The following is a 16,679-nucleotide window of genomic DNA, read 5'->3' as shown; positions in this document are numbered from 1 at the left end:
ATGACTCCAAAATGTTGCACCTCTGATGTGATCATGCAATAGAAAAACATCAATAATAAAATAAAAAAATCAGTTTGGATGCTACCTTGTTGATCCACGGTGTGCTGGCAAATATCTCCATTGTGATTTCAGACGAAGTTGCATTCAATGCGAGGGCTAAAACACTTGTACAATTTCCTTCAGATCAAATCAAGCCTGTCACCATTGCTCCTCCAGAGGAAAGACCAAGACAAGCGTTACTGGCCAGATAACCAGGAAAAGCAAGGAATGCAGCAACATTTAAGGATTGGTAAAGTGCAATATATTACATTTGCGTTCAATAACACTTTAAAGTGGATGCAAACCCCAAGTCATGAAATTTAACCTGGGCACATATCAGTATAGTGTTATTATCTCTCTCTTCAAAGCACCATGTCCCGTAGCTGTCTCTTCCTCAGTAGCCCTGTTATCAGCCCAATAACTTCACATGATTTCTGAGATAGTAGATGGAAGAGGGTTAGGGAGGTCGCTATAAACAGATTAGCAGTCAGCTTGCTGTGCAAGAGCAGAGATCTGCACATTACTGAGGAGAGGGGGTGTGTGCCTTTCCTCCAATCTTGGATGAATGCCAATAAGCCATTCCACGTGGTAACCACAAAGAGCACTTTCTAAAGGATATATACAGATGAAAACAGCAGATACATGTAAAACTTAGAGATTTGTTTCATCTGTTTCCGAGGCTGTTCTTTGGGTATATGAGGTTTAACATCCACTTTCTTACATAACAGGTTGAACTCACCATCAGGCAAAGGGGCCACATCATGTCATGTAGGCGTGGCAATAGAAGTAAACAGCTGCAACAGAAAGAAAACCCATGTAAGCTGCATCCACCATACAATAAAAGCAATCACACTTTTGAGCACTGATTTTTTTTTTCCCTTGCGCCAGCCTGAATAAATCATTCCCAGATTCTACATAGAACTGTATGCAGTATTATACATGGGTATCAAGCTGCTGTTAGATGCCCACACCTGTTACTGCTCAGGCTGGCCCAGCTAAGGGTCATACCTGGTGATTACTCTTGGTCATGGCAAAAGGCACCAGATACACCAACCTGGAGCCACAGCCCAGACCATTCAAGCTGCAAGAGCTTTTTTGTCACCATAGTAGAATGCATCACTGCAACAGAAAAAAGTGGACAGACTTTAGAAATGTTCCTAGAGGTCAACTGACAAATCAGTCATATACCATGTAATAGCATGCTATGATCCCTTCAGACATTTTTCATCAGTATGGGCAGCATAAAGCTGGTCTCAGTCAATTTTTAAGTCATGATTTGGTGATCCAGAAACCATAAAAAAAAAAATAGTTAAGACAAGTTTCATCTGCAGGGTTTCCACCAACACCTACTACAATTTCCATCATTTGTACATTTAGGGTACACTCACACATGCAGATTAGACGTGAAAACCCCAGAGGGGGTTGCCATGATTAACTGCAAGAGGCAGCTTTATTGAAAGGGAGGTTGCTCACTTTCATATAATCGCTTATGCACTGAAAGGCCCTGCACAGACACTGCCTGCGTCCAATCAAAACCCAGCGATATGTGCAAGCGCAATGGCTTTTGCCCCCCCTCTTCCCTTCTGCATTGGCTCCTGCTGCTGTCAATCATAGCCAGTGAGGGAGCAGGGTGTGGAACTAAGCAGGGCTCAGGAGTGAGCATGCACAAGTGCCCCTATAACCAGTGGCTTGCTATGGGGCATGGTGAGGGGCCACAGGCACTGGCGGGGGAACAAAGGAGGAAGTATAACACGTTTGTCATTTTAATGAAAAAAAAGTAATCCAGCTTTTTAATTACTTTAAGCTAGAGAACAAATCAAAACATGGCAATGTATTTTGCATGGTCAAAAGCTGATGGAAGCTTTGATAGCACCTACTCTGTCAGGTGAAATTGCATGACAAACCGCACCTTGTTGGAAATGACACTGTTCAAATCAATGAAGTGCCAATTTTGCAGTGCCACAGCAATTTAAAAATAGTTCCTGCACTACTTTTGGTGATTTCAGGTGCAACATGCATAGATATCTGTGCATGAATCCACATGACTGCATTGACAAGTGGCTTTTAAATCATGCAATTTCAGATGAAGTCACATTTCAAAGCTGCATTCAATGTGAACAAGGGCCAAAACTCACTACATTCTACTTGTAGCATTTCCTCCAGATTAACCAACCCTGTCTCCATGGTTCCTTTAGAGGAGAAACCAAGACAAGCGTTACTGGCCAGATAACCAGGAAAAGCAGCATTTAAAGAAAACTAATGCAGCCACCACATTTAAGTATTGGTAAACTGCAATACATTACATTTGTTTGTTACCCCTTTAAAAAGGGGTTGTAAAGGTTCCCGTTTTTCACCTTAAAGCATCCTTACTTAGCCGAGCCCTTGAAAGCTTGCGTCGAGAACATGCTGGATTTTGGCCCATCATGGCTTTTCATTGGATAGATTGATAAAAAGCGCAGCCATTGGCTCACGCTGCTGTCAATCAAAACCAATGACGCGGGACCAGGGGGCGAAGCCGAGTCCGGAATTTGTGTCTATGGATGTAAATGCTGGACTCGGGAGGGCGCCCGCAAGGTAACGCCCTTGGGAAAGCGCTTCCCAGGGGGTTAGCCGATTTAGGGAGGAGGCGAGACAGTCGCCAAGGGACCGCAGAAGACAAGGATCGGGGGCCACTCTGCAGAACGAACTGCACAGAGGAGGCAAGTATGAAGTTTGTTTATTCAAATCTTTAGTACCCCTTTTAAGCCTTTCTTGCCTACGATAGTTTGATCTCGCCCTCAGGCAACGGAGCCACATCATGTCATGTAGGTGTGACAATAGAAGTATACAGCCGAAACTGAAAGTAAAAACAAACCACATGTAAGCTGCATCCACCATACAATAAAATAAGCAATCATACTTCAGGCACTAGTTTTTCCCCTTCCTCCAGCCCGCATAAATCATTTGCAGATCCTACATAGAATATATATACAGATGAAAACAGCAGATACATGTAAAACTTATATAGAGAGATTTGTTTCATCTGTTTCCGAGGCTGTTCACTGGGTATATGAGGTTTTACATCCACTTTAGGCCTTTCTTACATAACAGGTTGAACTCACCATCAGGCAAAGGGGCCACATCAGGTCATGTAGGTGTGGCAATAGAAGAAAACAGCTGCAACAGAAAGAAAACCCATGTAAGCTGCATCCACCATACAATAAAAGCAATCACACTTTTGGGCACTGATTTTTTTTTTTTTCCTTGCGCCAGCCTGAATAAATCATTTGCAGATTTTACATAGAACTGTGTGCAGTATTATACATGGGCATCAAGCTGCTGTTAGATGCCCACACCTGTTACTGCTCAGGCTGGCCCAGCTAAGGGTCATACCTGGTGATTACTCTTGGTCATGGCAAAAGGCACCAGATACACCAACCTAGAGCCACAGCCCAGACCATTCAAGCTGTGCGAGCCCTTTGTCGTTATAGTAGACTGCATACAGAAAAAGTGGACAGTGACTTGAGAAACTAGTTCTAGCGTCCCAGGGGTCAACTCACCCAAACCCTGGTTATATACTATACAATAGAATGTCATGAACCCTCCAAACATTTTTTCAGTCAGTATGGCTAACAAACCAATGTATGGCCAGCATAAAGCTGGTCTCAAAGGCAATTTTTTAGTTCTCAAAAAGCCACATTTGGTTTCAAGTTTCAGTGATCCAGAAACCATAAATTTAAAGACAACTTTCAACTGCAGGGTTTCCACCAATACCTACAATTTCCATCACTTGTACATTTAGGGTACACTCACTCACACCTGCAGATTAGATGTGAGACCAGAGCGGGTTGCCACGATTAGCTGCAAGGGGCAGATTTATTGAAAGCAAGGGGAGGCTGTTCTCACAACACATCCATACAATTGCCTACGCACTGAAAGGCCTGGCACATACACTGCCTGCAGGGGGCACTCTGCATGGGAGATTATATGCAAGTGGCTGCGATTAGCTGTGAGGGCCGGCAGACAGCTTTCAATGGGGCCACCTTTTGCAGCCAATCACAAGAACCTCCACTGGGGCTCTTACATTTACAGATGTGAACACATTCTTAAAGTAGTTGTAGAGGCAGAAGTTTTACCTTAATGCATTTTCTGCATTCAAGTTGTAGTTAACCTTCCTGTTTTCTCACCTTAATGCACCTTTACTTATTTGAGCCATCAAAAGTCTGGCATCGAAAACATGTTGGATCTCAGCCCGGTCTTCTCAGCTCTTCAGCGACTCCATTGGCTCACGCTGCTGTCAAATTCAATGATGTGGGAACAGTGTCCAGCATTTGTGTCTATGAAAACAAATGCTGGACTCGGGAGACCCCCCGTAATGCAACCCCCTTGGGAAAGCGCTTCCCAGAGGGGGTTCTGATGCCGGAAGGAGTCGAGACACCCACCGAGGGACCCCAGAAGACAGGGATCGGGGCCCACTCTGCAAAATGAGCTGCACAGAGGAGTATAACTATTTTTATATAAATAACACCCTTTAGTATCACTTTAAGGCAAAAGCCTGCTAGCAGCTACCTCCTCCCCTCTTTACCCATGATCTTGAGTCATGTGCGAGAGCAATGGCTTTTGCACTGGATCAGACACAGCAGGGGGGAGCCATTGGCTGTCAAATCACAGCCAGTGAAGGAGCAGACGGATGGAGCCAAGCAGGGTTCAGAAGCACACAAGTGCAGCCGTAGCAAGTTGCTTGCTGTGGGGAGGACCCGGTAAGGAAGTATAACAGGTCTATTATTTTCATTTCCAAGTCTAAAGCTTTACAAATCACTTTAAAACTAGAGAACAAATCAAACTGGGCAATGTATTTTGCATGATTGAAAGCTTTGATAGCTTCTACACTTGTGTTTACAGCGAGTCAAATCGCATTGCAAGTCACACCTTGTCGGAAACGTTCAAATCAGTGCTGCATCAATTTTAAAAAAGTGGTTCCTGCACTACTTTTGGTAAATTCAGGTGCAACCTGCATAGACATCTGCATCAAGAAGCACAGATGTCTTCCAAGTCGCATTGACATGCAGCTTTTAAATTGTGCAATTTCAGATAAAGTTGCATGACTTCAAAGCCGCATTCAACGTAAAAGAGGGCTAAAACTCACGACACTCCTTGTATAATTTCCTTCATATAAAACCCGTTTCCATCAATCCTCCAGAGGAGAGGAGACACCAAGACAAGTGTTAGCGGCCACATAACCAGGAAAATAAGAACACCTAAAGAAAACGAATGCAGCCACCACATTTAAGGGTTAGTAAGCTGCCTTATATTACATTTGTGTTTTTGAGCTCAATAGCCTCTTACCTAGGATAGATTGAACACACCATCAGGCAAAGAGGCCACATCATGTCATGTAGATGCGACAATAGAAGTAAACAGCTGCAACAGAAAGAAAAAAAAAAAAAAAAAAACACATGTTAGATGCATCCAACAAACAAGAGCAATCACACACCAGGGATTGATGTGTCCCTTGCTCCAGCCTGCATAAACCATTCCCGGAGCTTACACAGAACTGTATGCAGTATTATACATGGGCAGCAAGCTGCTGTTAGATGCCCACACCTGTTACTGCTCAGGCTGGCCCAGCTAAGGGTCAAACCTGGTGATTACTCTTGGTCATGGCAAAAGGCACCAGATACACCAACCTAGAGCCACAGCCCAGACCATTCAAGCTGTGAGAACCCTTTGCCATAGTAGAATGATTCACTGCAATAAAAAGTGGACTGACTTGAGAAACTAAAAGTTTGTGTCATAGTGGTCAACTTGCCCAAATCCTAGTCATATACTATGGAATGCTAAGATCCCTTCAGACTATCAGTTTCCAGTCAGTATTGCCAACAAACCAATGTATGGACAGCACAAGGCCGGGCTCAGAGGCAATTTTTTAGTTTCCTCCAATAAGCCACCTTTGGTTTCAACTGTTTCCATGATTTAGTGATCCAGAAACCATAATAAGTTTAAAAAGTCCTCAACTGCAGGGTTTCCACCAACACCTACAATTTCCAACACATGTATATTTAAAGCGGAGTTCCACCCTCTATTAACAGCAGGTCTTCTTTATTGTAAAGAAAAAAATAATTTTTTTTACTCACTTCTATCTGGCTGTTACTAGGCAGATTTCGTAATCTGCCTACTTCCTAGTCAGTTCAACTTCCTGTCCTAAGACCCCATGGCCTGGGAAATGACACTCATTTCCCCAGGAGTCTCTGGGCATTACTGTGCCTAAAAATCACCCAGCATGCACCTCTCCCTGAAAACCAGGAAGAAAAGGAAATGGGCTTCACATGCCCACATATATGATGGATACAGCCACAACATGAGCTGGAGGATATACGTGTTTGCAATGATTTCTGGCACGATTGGGGAGATATTAATATGTTTTAGGGACTATTGAATGCGATTAATTTTAGCTTGCAAAAAAAAAAGCCTGGAACCCCCGCTTTAAAGTGGTAGTAAAGTCTTTACTACCACTTTTACCATAATAAGGCTTACCTGTAGGTATAAAGAATATCTCCTAAACCAGTACTGTTTAGGAGATATTCCCCTCGCAATGCGCCGCTGATTGCAGCGGCGCATTCGCAGCAGGGAGCCTCGGCTAAAGGGCCGGCAGCCGCCAGACCTTGCCAGATTGAAGTCTCCCGTGCGCATGCGCGGGAGTGACGACATCGCCACTCCAGCCAATCACATCGCTGGAGCGGCGATACCCGGAAGACACGCCGACGCAAGACGACATCTCGCTCGGCGTGGACCAGGTAAGTTCTCTACACCTCGTTCCGAGGTAAGTATTTAATAATGAGCTAGTATGCGGTGGCTTTTGCCTTTCAGGTGGAAAAATAAAAAATCGCGGGTATACAACCACTTTAAGTTACAGCCAAACCTACAGATTAGGCCCCTTTCACATTGGGGCGTTTTTCAAAAAATAGCTAAAAATAGCGCTGCTATACCGCATGAAAAATCATGCCCTGTAGTCTTCAATGGGAAAGCCCGAAGGCTTTCACATTGAAGCGATGCGCTAGCAGGAACGCTCCAAAAAGTCCTGCTAGCCGCATCTTTACCGCGGTATAGGAGCGGTGTGTTCACCGCTCCTATACAGCGCCTTCCCATTGAAATCAATGGGAAAGCGCGGTAATACTGCCCGCAATGGGGGTTAAAACCTCACCGCTAGCGCCCGAATATTGCAGTAAACACGATGGTATAGCCGCGCTACAAATAGCGCGGCTATACCGTCACCACGCTGCAATGTGAAAGCAGCCCAAGATGGGAGAGCCCCAGAGGGGGATTGCTTCAATTAGCTGCAAGGGGCAGCTTCATTGAAAGCAATAGGAGGCTGATCACTCAAAACCACTTATGCATCGAAAGGCCCAGGACAGCCTGGCATCCAGGGCCAATGTTTGCCACCCCCCCCAAAGAAAAAAAATCCACCAACCACAATGCAGTTTGGCCACAGCGCAGTGTGTACTCTGGTTTTCTATAGACTATTAGATCCCACATTTTCTGGAAGTGCAACAAAAATCCTGCATCTTTGGTGCACATTCAGAAAACTTACAAGTCTGACAAACCAGTTCACATAAAACACAAGTACACTGCAGCCAAACCACAGCACAGCCGTGTGAAATGGGCTTTACACAGGAAGTTACAGCAACATTTTGCAAAAAGGATTTCACATGAATAAAAGCTGATCCCACTGAAAGGGTTGCATGCAAATTGTTTACCTCAACCCAGTGGTCTCCAAAGTGCAGCCTGGGGGCCAGATGTGGCCCTTTTATTCAGCCCTTGGAACCACAATCCCCCACGCCCAAAGGGGCACAATTCCTCCCAACAATGAGGCAATTTTTCATACTGACACCAATGATAGGACCCTATTAATGAGGCAGCACAATTCTAACCAGTGACACCAATGGGGCACAATTTCTCCCACTGAAAACACACAGGGCATCATTTTTCCCCACTGATGTCGGCATTTTCTACTCCAACTGGCCACAGTCCAGCCCCCTTAGGCTACATTCACACCTGAACGCGGCGTATTGTACCACAATTTGCCGCAACAAATTGCAGCGTTTTGTCCCGCGACAAAACACGGCATTTTTTAGCCTACAATACGCCGGAGGGTTGATTTAACATTGTCGGCTATGCCAAACGCCGCCTGGAAAAAAGGGTCTGGGACTTGTTTTGAGCTTCAGGCGTACAGCGTTTCGGCGTGGAGATGTGAACCATCTCCATAGCCGACAATGTTAAATCACCCCTCCAGCGTATTGCAGGCTGCAATAGCGTGGGGCATCGGGCATAAAAACGCCTAGGTATGAATGCAGCCTTAAAGGTAAGAAGGACTGTAAACTGGCCATTTTAGAAAGTTTGGCGACCCCTGCTCTAACAGATACATCCACAGAACAGCTTGTCCTGCATTAAAAAAAAAAAAAAAATACTGGCTGGATCACCAGATGAAAACCTAAAAAGAAAACCCAATACAGCCATCATATTTAGGTATTTGTAATATAATGCTCTGGGGTTTAATACTGCTTTATGAAGGGTTTCCTCCACCTCAGCTCTAGTTAGATCCCACCACCACCTGGAAACCACATTTTGCAATAAAGTAAAACTCCATCTGTATTAGAAAATGCATGAAGTCCCAGCGTTCACACATACCGCATGCTATAGGGTCACCAGATCACTATAGGCCTGAACCTGCACGCCACACATTGCACTCACCTGTCTCTACACCTCATCGTCTCGGAAGACACCGAAACACTCCTCTTATATAGCCGCCTTCCCCGCCAAAGCCAATCAAAACAAAAGCCCAGGTAGGCGGAAGTGGCTAGCACGTGCTCAGGATGTGTATTGTTCACGCCTCGTTCTGATGTGGAACGCACGAGCCACTGGCAGGTCATGTGATGTGAGTTAGAAAACCATTGGCTCGAGTAACCTGCTTACGAAACACCGGCTGTTTTTGCTGCACTGTGGGACGGAGTGATCGCTCATCTCTGTAGCAAGCACTGCAGTGCTTACAGCGCCATCTAGTGTTCTGTTTTGACATACAAAGTCGGCTTCTGCAGAACTGTTAACAGTTCTCAGTGAATGGGGTAGAAGAACACCTCATATGATTAAATGCCCAGAACATTATTATTGTGTTTGGAATATAAAATATATACATAACTCCCAACTGTCCCTGATTTTGAGGGACTGTCCCTGATTTGGAACAAAGTCCCTCTGTCCATTTTTCCTTCTTGTTTGTCCCTTATTTTGACATGATCTATATAGTTGCAAGGGTGTACCTAGAGCATTTGGCACCCGGGGCAGATCCTATATCTGCCACACACAGTCCCCCCACGGCTCTGGACCCCTGCACATTACGCACAGACCCTCCAGCTCTGGACCCCTGCACATTACACAGAGACCCCCCCCCCCCCCCCAGCTCTGGACCCCTGCACATTACACACAGCTCCCCCCACAGCTCTGGACCCCTGCACATTACACACAACTCCCCCCACAGCTCTGGACCCCTGCACATTACACACAGACCCCCCCCCCCCCCAGCTCTGGACCCCTGCACATTACACACAGATCCCTCCAGCTCTGGACCCCTGCACATTACACACAGACCCCTCCAGCTCTGGACCCCTGCACATTACACACAACCCCCACCCCCAGCTCTGGACCCCTGCACATTACACACAGCTCCCCCCACAGCTCTGGACCCCTGTACATTACACACAGACCCCCCCCCCCCCCAGCTCTTGACCCCTGCACATTACACACAACCCCCCCCCCCACCCCCCAGCTCAGGATCCCTGCATATTACACAGCTCCCACCAGCTCTGGACCTTTGCATATTACACAGCCCCCAGCTCTGGACCCCTGCATATTACACATCCCCTCTTCAGCTCGGGACCCCTGCACATTACCCACAGCCCCCCCCCCACAGCTCTGGACCCTGCACATTACACACATACCCCCCTAGCTCTGGACCCCTGCACATTACACACAGCCATCACCCAGCTCTAGACCCCTGCACATTACACACAACCCCCCACAGCTCTGGACCCCTGCACATTACACACAGCTCCCCTAGCTCGGGACCCCTGCATATTACACATCCCACCAGCTCGGGACCCCTGCACATTACACAGCCCCCCACCCCCCAGCTCAGGATCCCTGCATATTACACAGCCCCCCCCCCCCAGCTCTGGACCTCTGCATATTACACATGTAGCATTACCCCCATTGGAGCTGCTGGATTTTTGGGCGGCGTGTTACCTCATGGCTCCTCCGAATTCTCTAGTGGTGAATAATGCATATGTGCATAAACAGAAGTAAAGGAATGTCCACGACAGGTGCTGTTTGCTGTGCTCTTTATTACCCAGCCGGGTAAAAACAATAAAACTTGTGGTGAGGAAAGTAAAGCTGAAGAAGATAGGAGAATAGCAGATTCAGGCGTAATGATAGGAAACAGTCCTGCTCCCAAACGTAACACTTCTCTGCGCCACTCTCGCCAGAGTGGGTTTAGTGTACCCGGACAGGCCTCTCTCACTGACCTGGCAGCCGGAGTATCACTCAGACAATTGTAGGATAAAGTCCCTGCCACAGACCCTCCTTAGTGAACTTGAACTTGGGAGAAAGTCTCTGCCACAGACCCCTCTCAATGAGCCTCAGAAGATACCTCTGCCACAGGTCCCCTCTGGGTAGAATTCTTGGAGATATGTCTCCTTACTTGAGTTACGTCTGGATCTCCTTCAACTTGCCGCCCAGGTACCGACCGTCAGGTGATCAATCCCTCGGTGTCTGGCTAACTGTGATCCCCGGTGGTTTCGTACAAGCCCTATTGGACCGCCAGCCTCTCAATGGCGCTCCTCAGACCGACTCCCCACGGAACAGCACCCAGCTTGGGATCTTCAAAAGAGGGAACCCAGTCGCTCACTGGATCCCCATCGCTTGTTTAGATGCTCTGGGCCAACTAGGGTTGCCACCTTTTCTTCAAGTCAAACCCGAACACTTTAGTGGCCCACAGCAATTTTTTTTATAGTATAAACTATACATATATTTTGCTATTAAATACCATTTCTAATCGTATGAAGTTAATAACAAGGGTCCCCCTTTACATCTGAATCCACAGAGTTTCCCTTTTACATCTGTAAGGGGGGGGGGGGCTCTGAAGACTCTGATGTAAGGGACTCTGGGGCCTCTAACATAAGGGATGCTCTGGGAAGCCTGATTTAAGGGGGAACACTGAGAACTCTGATGTACAGAGAAGACTCTGATGTAAGTGGAAAAACTGTGGCCTCTGGTGTAAAAGGGAACTGTGATGTAAGGGGTGCTTTGAGATTAGTGTACTTACTCAGAGGCAGGAGAGAGAAGGGGGAGACTTTAGTCACAGACAGGGATGAATGATGAGCTCCTTCACCCCTTGGCAGTCAGAACCTCTCATCCAGATGTATCGGAGGCTGCTGGAATTCAAATTTCCAGCCCCAACTTTCCTTTTGTGAGGCTCAGCGCCGGGGATTGGAGTGTGGGAAGACACAGAGGGGTAGGGGTGGGGGGAATATCAAGCCCTCTCTCGGGCAGTGTGAAAGAGAGTGTAACAGATACTCTCAGCTTAGACAACTGCAGCCAGAAACCCTGCTGGGAAGCCATAGTCCAGTCTAAATAATGTGTCCGGGTTTCAGGCTGTCTGAAACCCAGACACATGATTCCAAACCCGAACTGTCCGGGTGAATCCTGGACAGGTGGCAACCCTAGGGCCAACATGGTCCCCGAGCCAGGAACACTGCGTGGCACGCGCGCCCCGACCAGGTAGGCCAGAGCACCGGGGCGCCGTGATGTGGCCACCCTAAAGGTGGGTGCTACACTTGACGAAGAAGAGCCCAGAACCAATGACATCTGTCCCATAAATACCCCTCCCAGCATGCACAGCGAGAGGGAGGGTAGGGAAGGGGGGTGGGGTGGTAATGTTATTATATACATAGGCAGCAGGATAAAGTCACTCTGAATGTAGGTATTATGTAAAAGTTATAATACTCTTGTTTGTTTGTAACATATCACATTTTGTAAAGAAAGAAAGAAATATAAAATAAAAAAAGTATTAAAGTAAAGTATGGCCATCGTTCCCGCGTTGAAATTTGAAATTCGTCCGTGAATGGCGCTGGATGCCATTTACGTTAACGTCGAAACCAATGACGTCCTTGCAACGGGAACGCACCTAATTTAAATGGTGCCCGCCCCATTTGAATTAGGCGGGCTTGCGCCGGGCGGATTTACGCTACGCCGCCGCAAGTTTACAGGCAAGTGCTTTGTGAATCAAGCACTTACGCTGTAAACTTGCGGCGGTTTAACGTAAATGGGATACGTTACGCCGCCGCAGCGTAGCCAGATTCTACGTGAATCTGGCCCAAGATTTTTTTCTAACAAATTATATTTTTAAAAATTCTCTGTTCTTATTGTTCGCCGATAAAATCCTGTATTTATGTCCTTTTAGGGTTTATCTCTCCAGTCAGATTTATCGGTCAGATCCTTCAGAGTACAAATGTCAGCTTTATCAGCCTTTACAGGTGTATGCACATCCAGCCATTTTTTTCTGTCCGACAATTCTTTAAGGGAGCAACTAGTCTCAGACTTCGGAGTAAGCAGAAGGTTCCCAAATGGAACCCTCCTCTTGTTCTTGACTCCCTCTCGGGAATTGGAGTGGAGTGTTCTAGGGCTGTATCTGTTAAAGACCTCTGTCAAGTTTACCTTTCTCATGGCTATCACGTTGGCATAAAAAGCCTCAGAAACTGAAGCATCGGTCATGGAGAACCTTTCTTAACATACTTTCCAGATCAAATGGTGCTGTTACCTATGCTTGAATCAAATCCCAAGGATACATCAGTCTGTCATTGGAACCAAGAAGCTGTTTTGCCAACTTTTATGCCCTTTACACACGATCGGTTCATCCGATGACAACGGACCGATGGATTTTTTCATCAGATATCCGATGAAGCTGACTTTCATCAGTCTTTCCTACACACCATCGGTTAAAAATTCGATCGTGTCTAATGCGGTGACGTAAAACACAACGACGTGCTGAGAAAAATTAAATTCAATGCTTCTGAGCATGCGTCGACTTGATTCTGAGCATGCATGGATTTTTGACCGATGGATTTCCCCACAGACGATCGTTTTTTTAACCATAAGAACATTTTAAAACAGGTTCTATTTTTTTTCACAGATGGGGAAAAAAAACTGATGGGGCCCACACACGATCGGTTCGTCCGATGAAAACGGTCCATCGGACGAACCGATCGTGTGTACAGGGCATAAGAGTACTAACATGCGCCTTTTAGACGTGGGAGAGGTCACGTTGTGGCATAATTGGTTAACTAGTAGCCGACCAGCTGCCGTCATTCTACGGCGGCAGGTCGGCTCTCCTGGGCGAGAGCCCGTAGTATAACGTCGGCTGTTAGAGCGGCCACTAGGGGCGCGTGCGCACCCCCCGCTTGCCCCCGACTCCCGTGCGTGTGCCCGGCGGGCGCGATCGCCGCCGGGCACCCGCGATTGCTCGTTACAGAGCGGGGACCGGGAGCTGTGTGTGTAAACACACAGCTCTCGGTCCTGTCAGCAGGGGAAATGCTGATTTTCTGTTCATACAATGTATTAACAGAAGATCAGTGTTTCCCCTAGTGAGGCCACCCCCCCCCCCCACAGTAAGAACACACCCAGGGAACATACTTAACCCCTTCCCCGCCCCCTAGTGTTAACCCCTTCACTGCCAGTGGCATTTTTATAGTAATCCAATGCATTTTTATAGCACTGATCGCTATAAAAATGCCAATGGTCCCAAAAATGTGTCAAAAGTTTCCGAAGTGTCCGCCATAATGTCGCAGTACCGAAAAAAAAACGCTGATCGCGGCCGTTACTAGTAAAAAAAATATATTAATAAAAATGACATAAAAATACCCCCTACTTTGTAAACGCTATAACTTTTGCGCAAACCAATCAATAAGCGCTTATTGCGATTTTTTTTTACGAAAAATACGTAGAAGAATACGTATCGGCCTAAACTGAGGAAAAAAAAAGTTTTTTTATATATTTTTGGGTAATATTTATTACAGCAAAAAGTAAAAAATATTATTTGTTTTCAAAATTGTCGCTCTATTTTTGTTTATAGCGCAAAAAATAAAAAACGCACAGGTGATCAAATACCACCAAAAGAAAGCTCTATTTGTGGAAAAAAAAAGGACGCCAATTTTGTTTGGGAGCCACGCTGCACGACCGCGCAATTGTCAGTTAAAGCGACGCAGTCCCGAATCACAAAAAGTGCTCTGGTCTTTGGGCAGCAATATGGTCCGGGGGTTAAGTGGTTAAAGTGCCAGTCTAGTAAACAGGGAATCCTGAGTTTGACTCTCAGCAGTGCATTTTCTTTTACAAAACTGTGACTTCTGCACAACTATGAATGACTTAGCAAGTGTAATACAAATGTGAAAATACAAAAAAAAAAGACACCTGTGTCAAAGTGTATATTAGGTTGCTGCTTTACACCAATAGTGTTCCCATATGAACTATGTATAAGATTGCCTTTTCTTTAGTTCTGGGAATCTCTCAGATATTGTGAAGTTATATCTACAGCTTCCTTCAGGCTTTTTAGTATGCCTGTTTATTTTTTTTCCCAGGAAGAACAAAGATAAATGTGCCTCATTTAGGACGATTGTGACATGGATTGTCCAGGCCACCTCACAGGCTCACAGAGGTAGCGATCACGAACTCACCCAGGAGTGTGTCTACATCTTGGGCAGCATCACAGCATGTAATCTGTGGGGCGGCCTTGTGGTCATCAATAGATTTATGGCTCATTATTGTGTAGAGCTTGCTTTTTTATCCTATGTTTATTTTGGCTTGAAGGTCCTGTCTGTTGACGGTACAAATTAAAGCCTTTGGTTCAACATTTCCTGCCCATAGGGTGTATGGCTAGTTAGTGATCATACGTATGCTGTCACGGAGTCTGTCAGGAAAATTGAAAATTTCCTATCAAATACTTACCGTAATTTTCCTTTCTTGATGGACTCCATGGCAGCAGGAGTTCCCTCCCAGTGTCTTGAGTCGACAAGTTATGGAAGGCGGCCTCTGGCTCTGAGCAAAAATGTATGGGAGTTGGGTCCTATAGAAGCGGACAGGAGGTGGGGTTAACCCATATGTAAGCTGCCATGGCGTCCATTAGGAAAGGATAATTATGGTAAGTATTTGATAGGACATTTTCAGTTTTTTGCTCCTCTCAAGACCTCTTGCTCTTAGGGTGACCACATTTCCAAACTGCCATTCAGGGACACCCTGCCCCCCTCTCCCCTTCCCCAAAAAAAGATGAGGGGGGGGAAATTTAGTCTTGGGGTTAATGGGGAATTTGGCGGTGGATTATTTGTCAGCTGAATGTGCCACTTGCCATCACATGCAGTGACGCTTGCCACCCATAGCCTGCCGCCAGATGCAGTACTGCGGTCACTCCCTCTGAATGAGCCCCGTGCATTACAGGAAATCGAGTGAAGTCGCTATCTGGAGAGTGAAGGTCACACCAGTCCCTGCTGCTTGCCACTGGGTGCTGGAGAAGGAGGAGGTATCGAGGTGGGTGGAGACAGCAGCGCTGCACTAGGCGCAGGCCTCGCTCCAGGCCTCACTGTCTGAGAGTAAATTGTCACGGGTTGCAAGATGCCAGGCAGCGCCGGCCCTAGCAACCAGTTCCGGAAATGTAGTTGCTAGTTAGTAGGGGGTGACTGTGTTCTCTATTTCATTCCGGGACACTGTATTGTCCTGGAATGAAGGTGCCCGGGACCCGGGACAGACAGTCCCGGGCAATCCGGGACACGTGGGCACCCTACTTGCTCTCCAGCTCCCCCTTCAGCTCCTTACATGTTTGCATTCAATACTTCTCCCATCCTCTCCGACTCCCTATCCCAATTTGTCCAGCTGTTTCCTATGCTGCCCACCTTTAGGCGAACCCCTAAACCACAGGTGTCAAACCCAAGGCCCACTGGCCGAATCCGGCCCTCCAGGCCATTTTATGTGGCCCTCGCACCTCCCCTGCAGCTGCAGGAGAGCTCCAGCCCTCCTCTGGTCGTACTCCAGACCCTTACTTTATGCTTTCAAGCAATGCATCCAGCTTCTTCCCAGAAGCAGCATAAGGGAAGGGGGTGCACTGTGATGTAAGGGAGAGTGGGGGACTCAACTTCTGATGGTGGGGTGGCTCTTGACATCTAATATAAAGGGGAGGAGATGCACTGCACATATTATCTTACTGATACAACTGGCCCTTTTGAGGGCAATCATAATGCTGATGCGGCCCACAATGAAAATTGAGTTTAACACCCTTGTCCTAAACCTATATCTGCAGGAAGGCCTTTCCTGCCTCCACCATCAGCCAATAAAGTTTTCTGCATCAGCTCATCCCTAACAGCTACTACCTTTGTATCACCTGACCCTCCCTTTTAGATTGTAAGCTCTCACAAGCAAGAAATTGTATGGAATTGTAAATCCCTGCACAAATTTAACTCCTAGATAGTAACATCATAAATCCTGTATAGTAATATTATATCCTGTATAGTATTAAACATTTGCATTGAATAAACAATGTGGTATAAGTGATTATTTCTTAAGTACAAATCATA

General features: G+C 46.4%; 1 long non-coding RNA gene and 3 other non-coding genes across 4 annotated transcripts; all 4 read right to left on the bottom strand.

Moving 5' to 3' along the window:
* Positions 1–958: 958 nt before the first annotated feature.
* LOC120919703 lies at positions 959–1,115 on the bottom strand. Its single transcript, XR_005744637.1, has one exon.
* Positions 1,116–2,794: 1,679 nt separating this feature from the next.
* LOC120918516 lies at positions 2,795–8,900 on the bottom strand. The gene is made up of 4 exons (XR_005744411.1): positions 8,767–8,900; positions 5,385–5,439; positions 3,141–3,195; positions 2,795–2,875 (listed from the first exon to the last, which is right to left on the bottom strand). It is a non-coding gene; the product is annotated as an uncharacterized LOC120918516 (long non-coding RNA).
* LOC120919698 lies at positions 3,323–3,479 on the bottom strand. The gene has a single exon (XR_005744632.1).
* Positions 5,571–5,727, bottom strand: LOC120919705. The gene has a single exon (XR_005744638.1).
* Positions 8,901–16,679: the final 7,779 nt, after the last annotated feature.

The sequence above is a fragment of the Rana temporaria genome, chromosome 12 (genome assembly GCF_905171775.1).
Source record: "Rana temporaria chromosome 12, aRanTem1.1, whole genome shotgun sequence".
Taxonomy (NCBI): Eukaryota; Metazoa; Chordata; class Amphibia; order Anura; family Ranidae; genus Rana; species Rana temporaria.
Note: the sequence above shows the minus strand (reverse complement) of the source record. Positions and strands in the feature narration are given on the sequence as shown.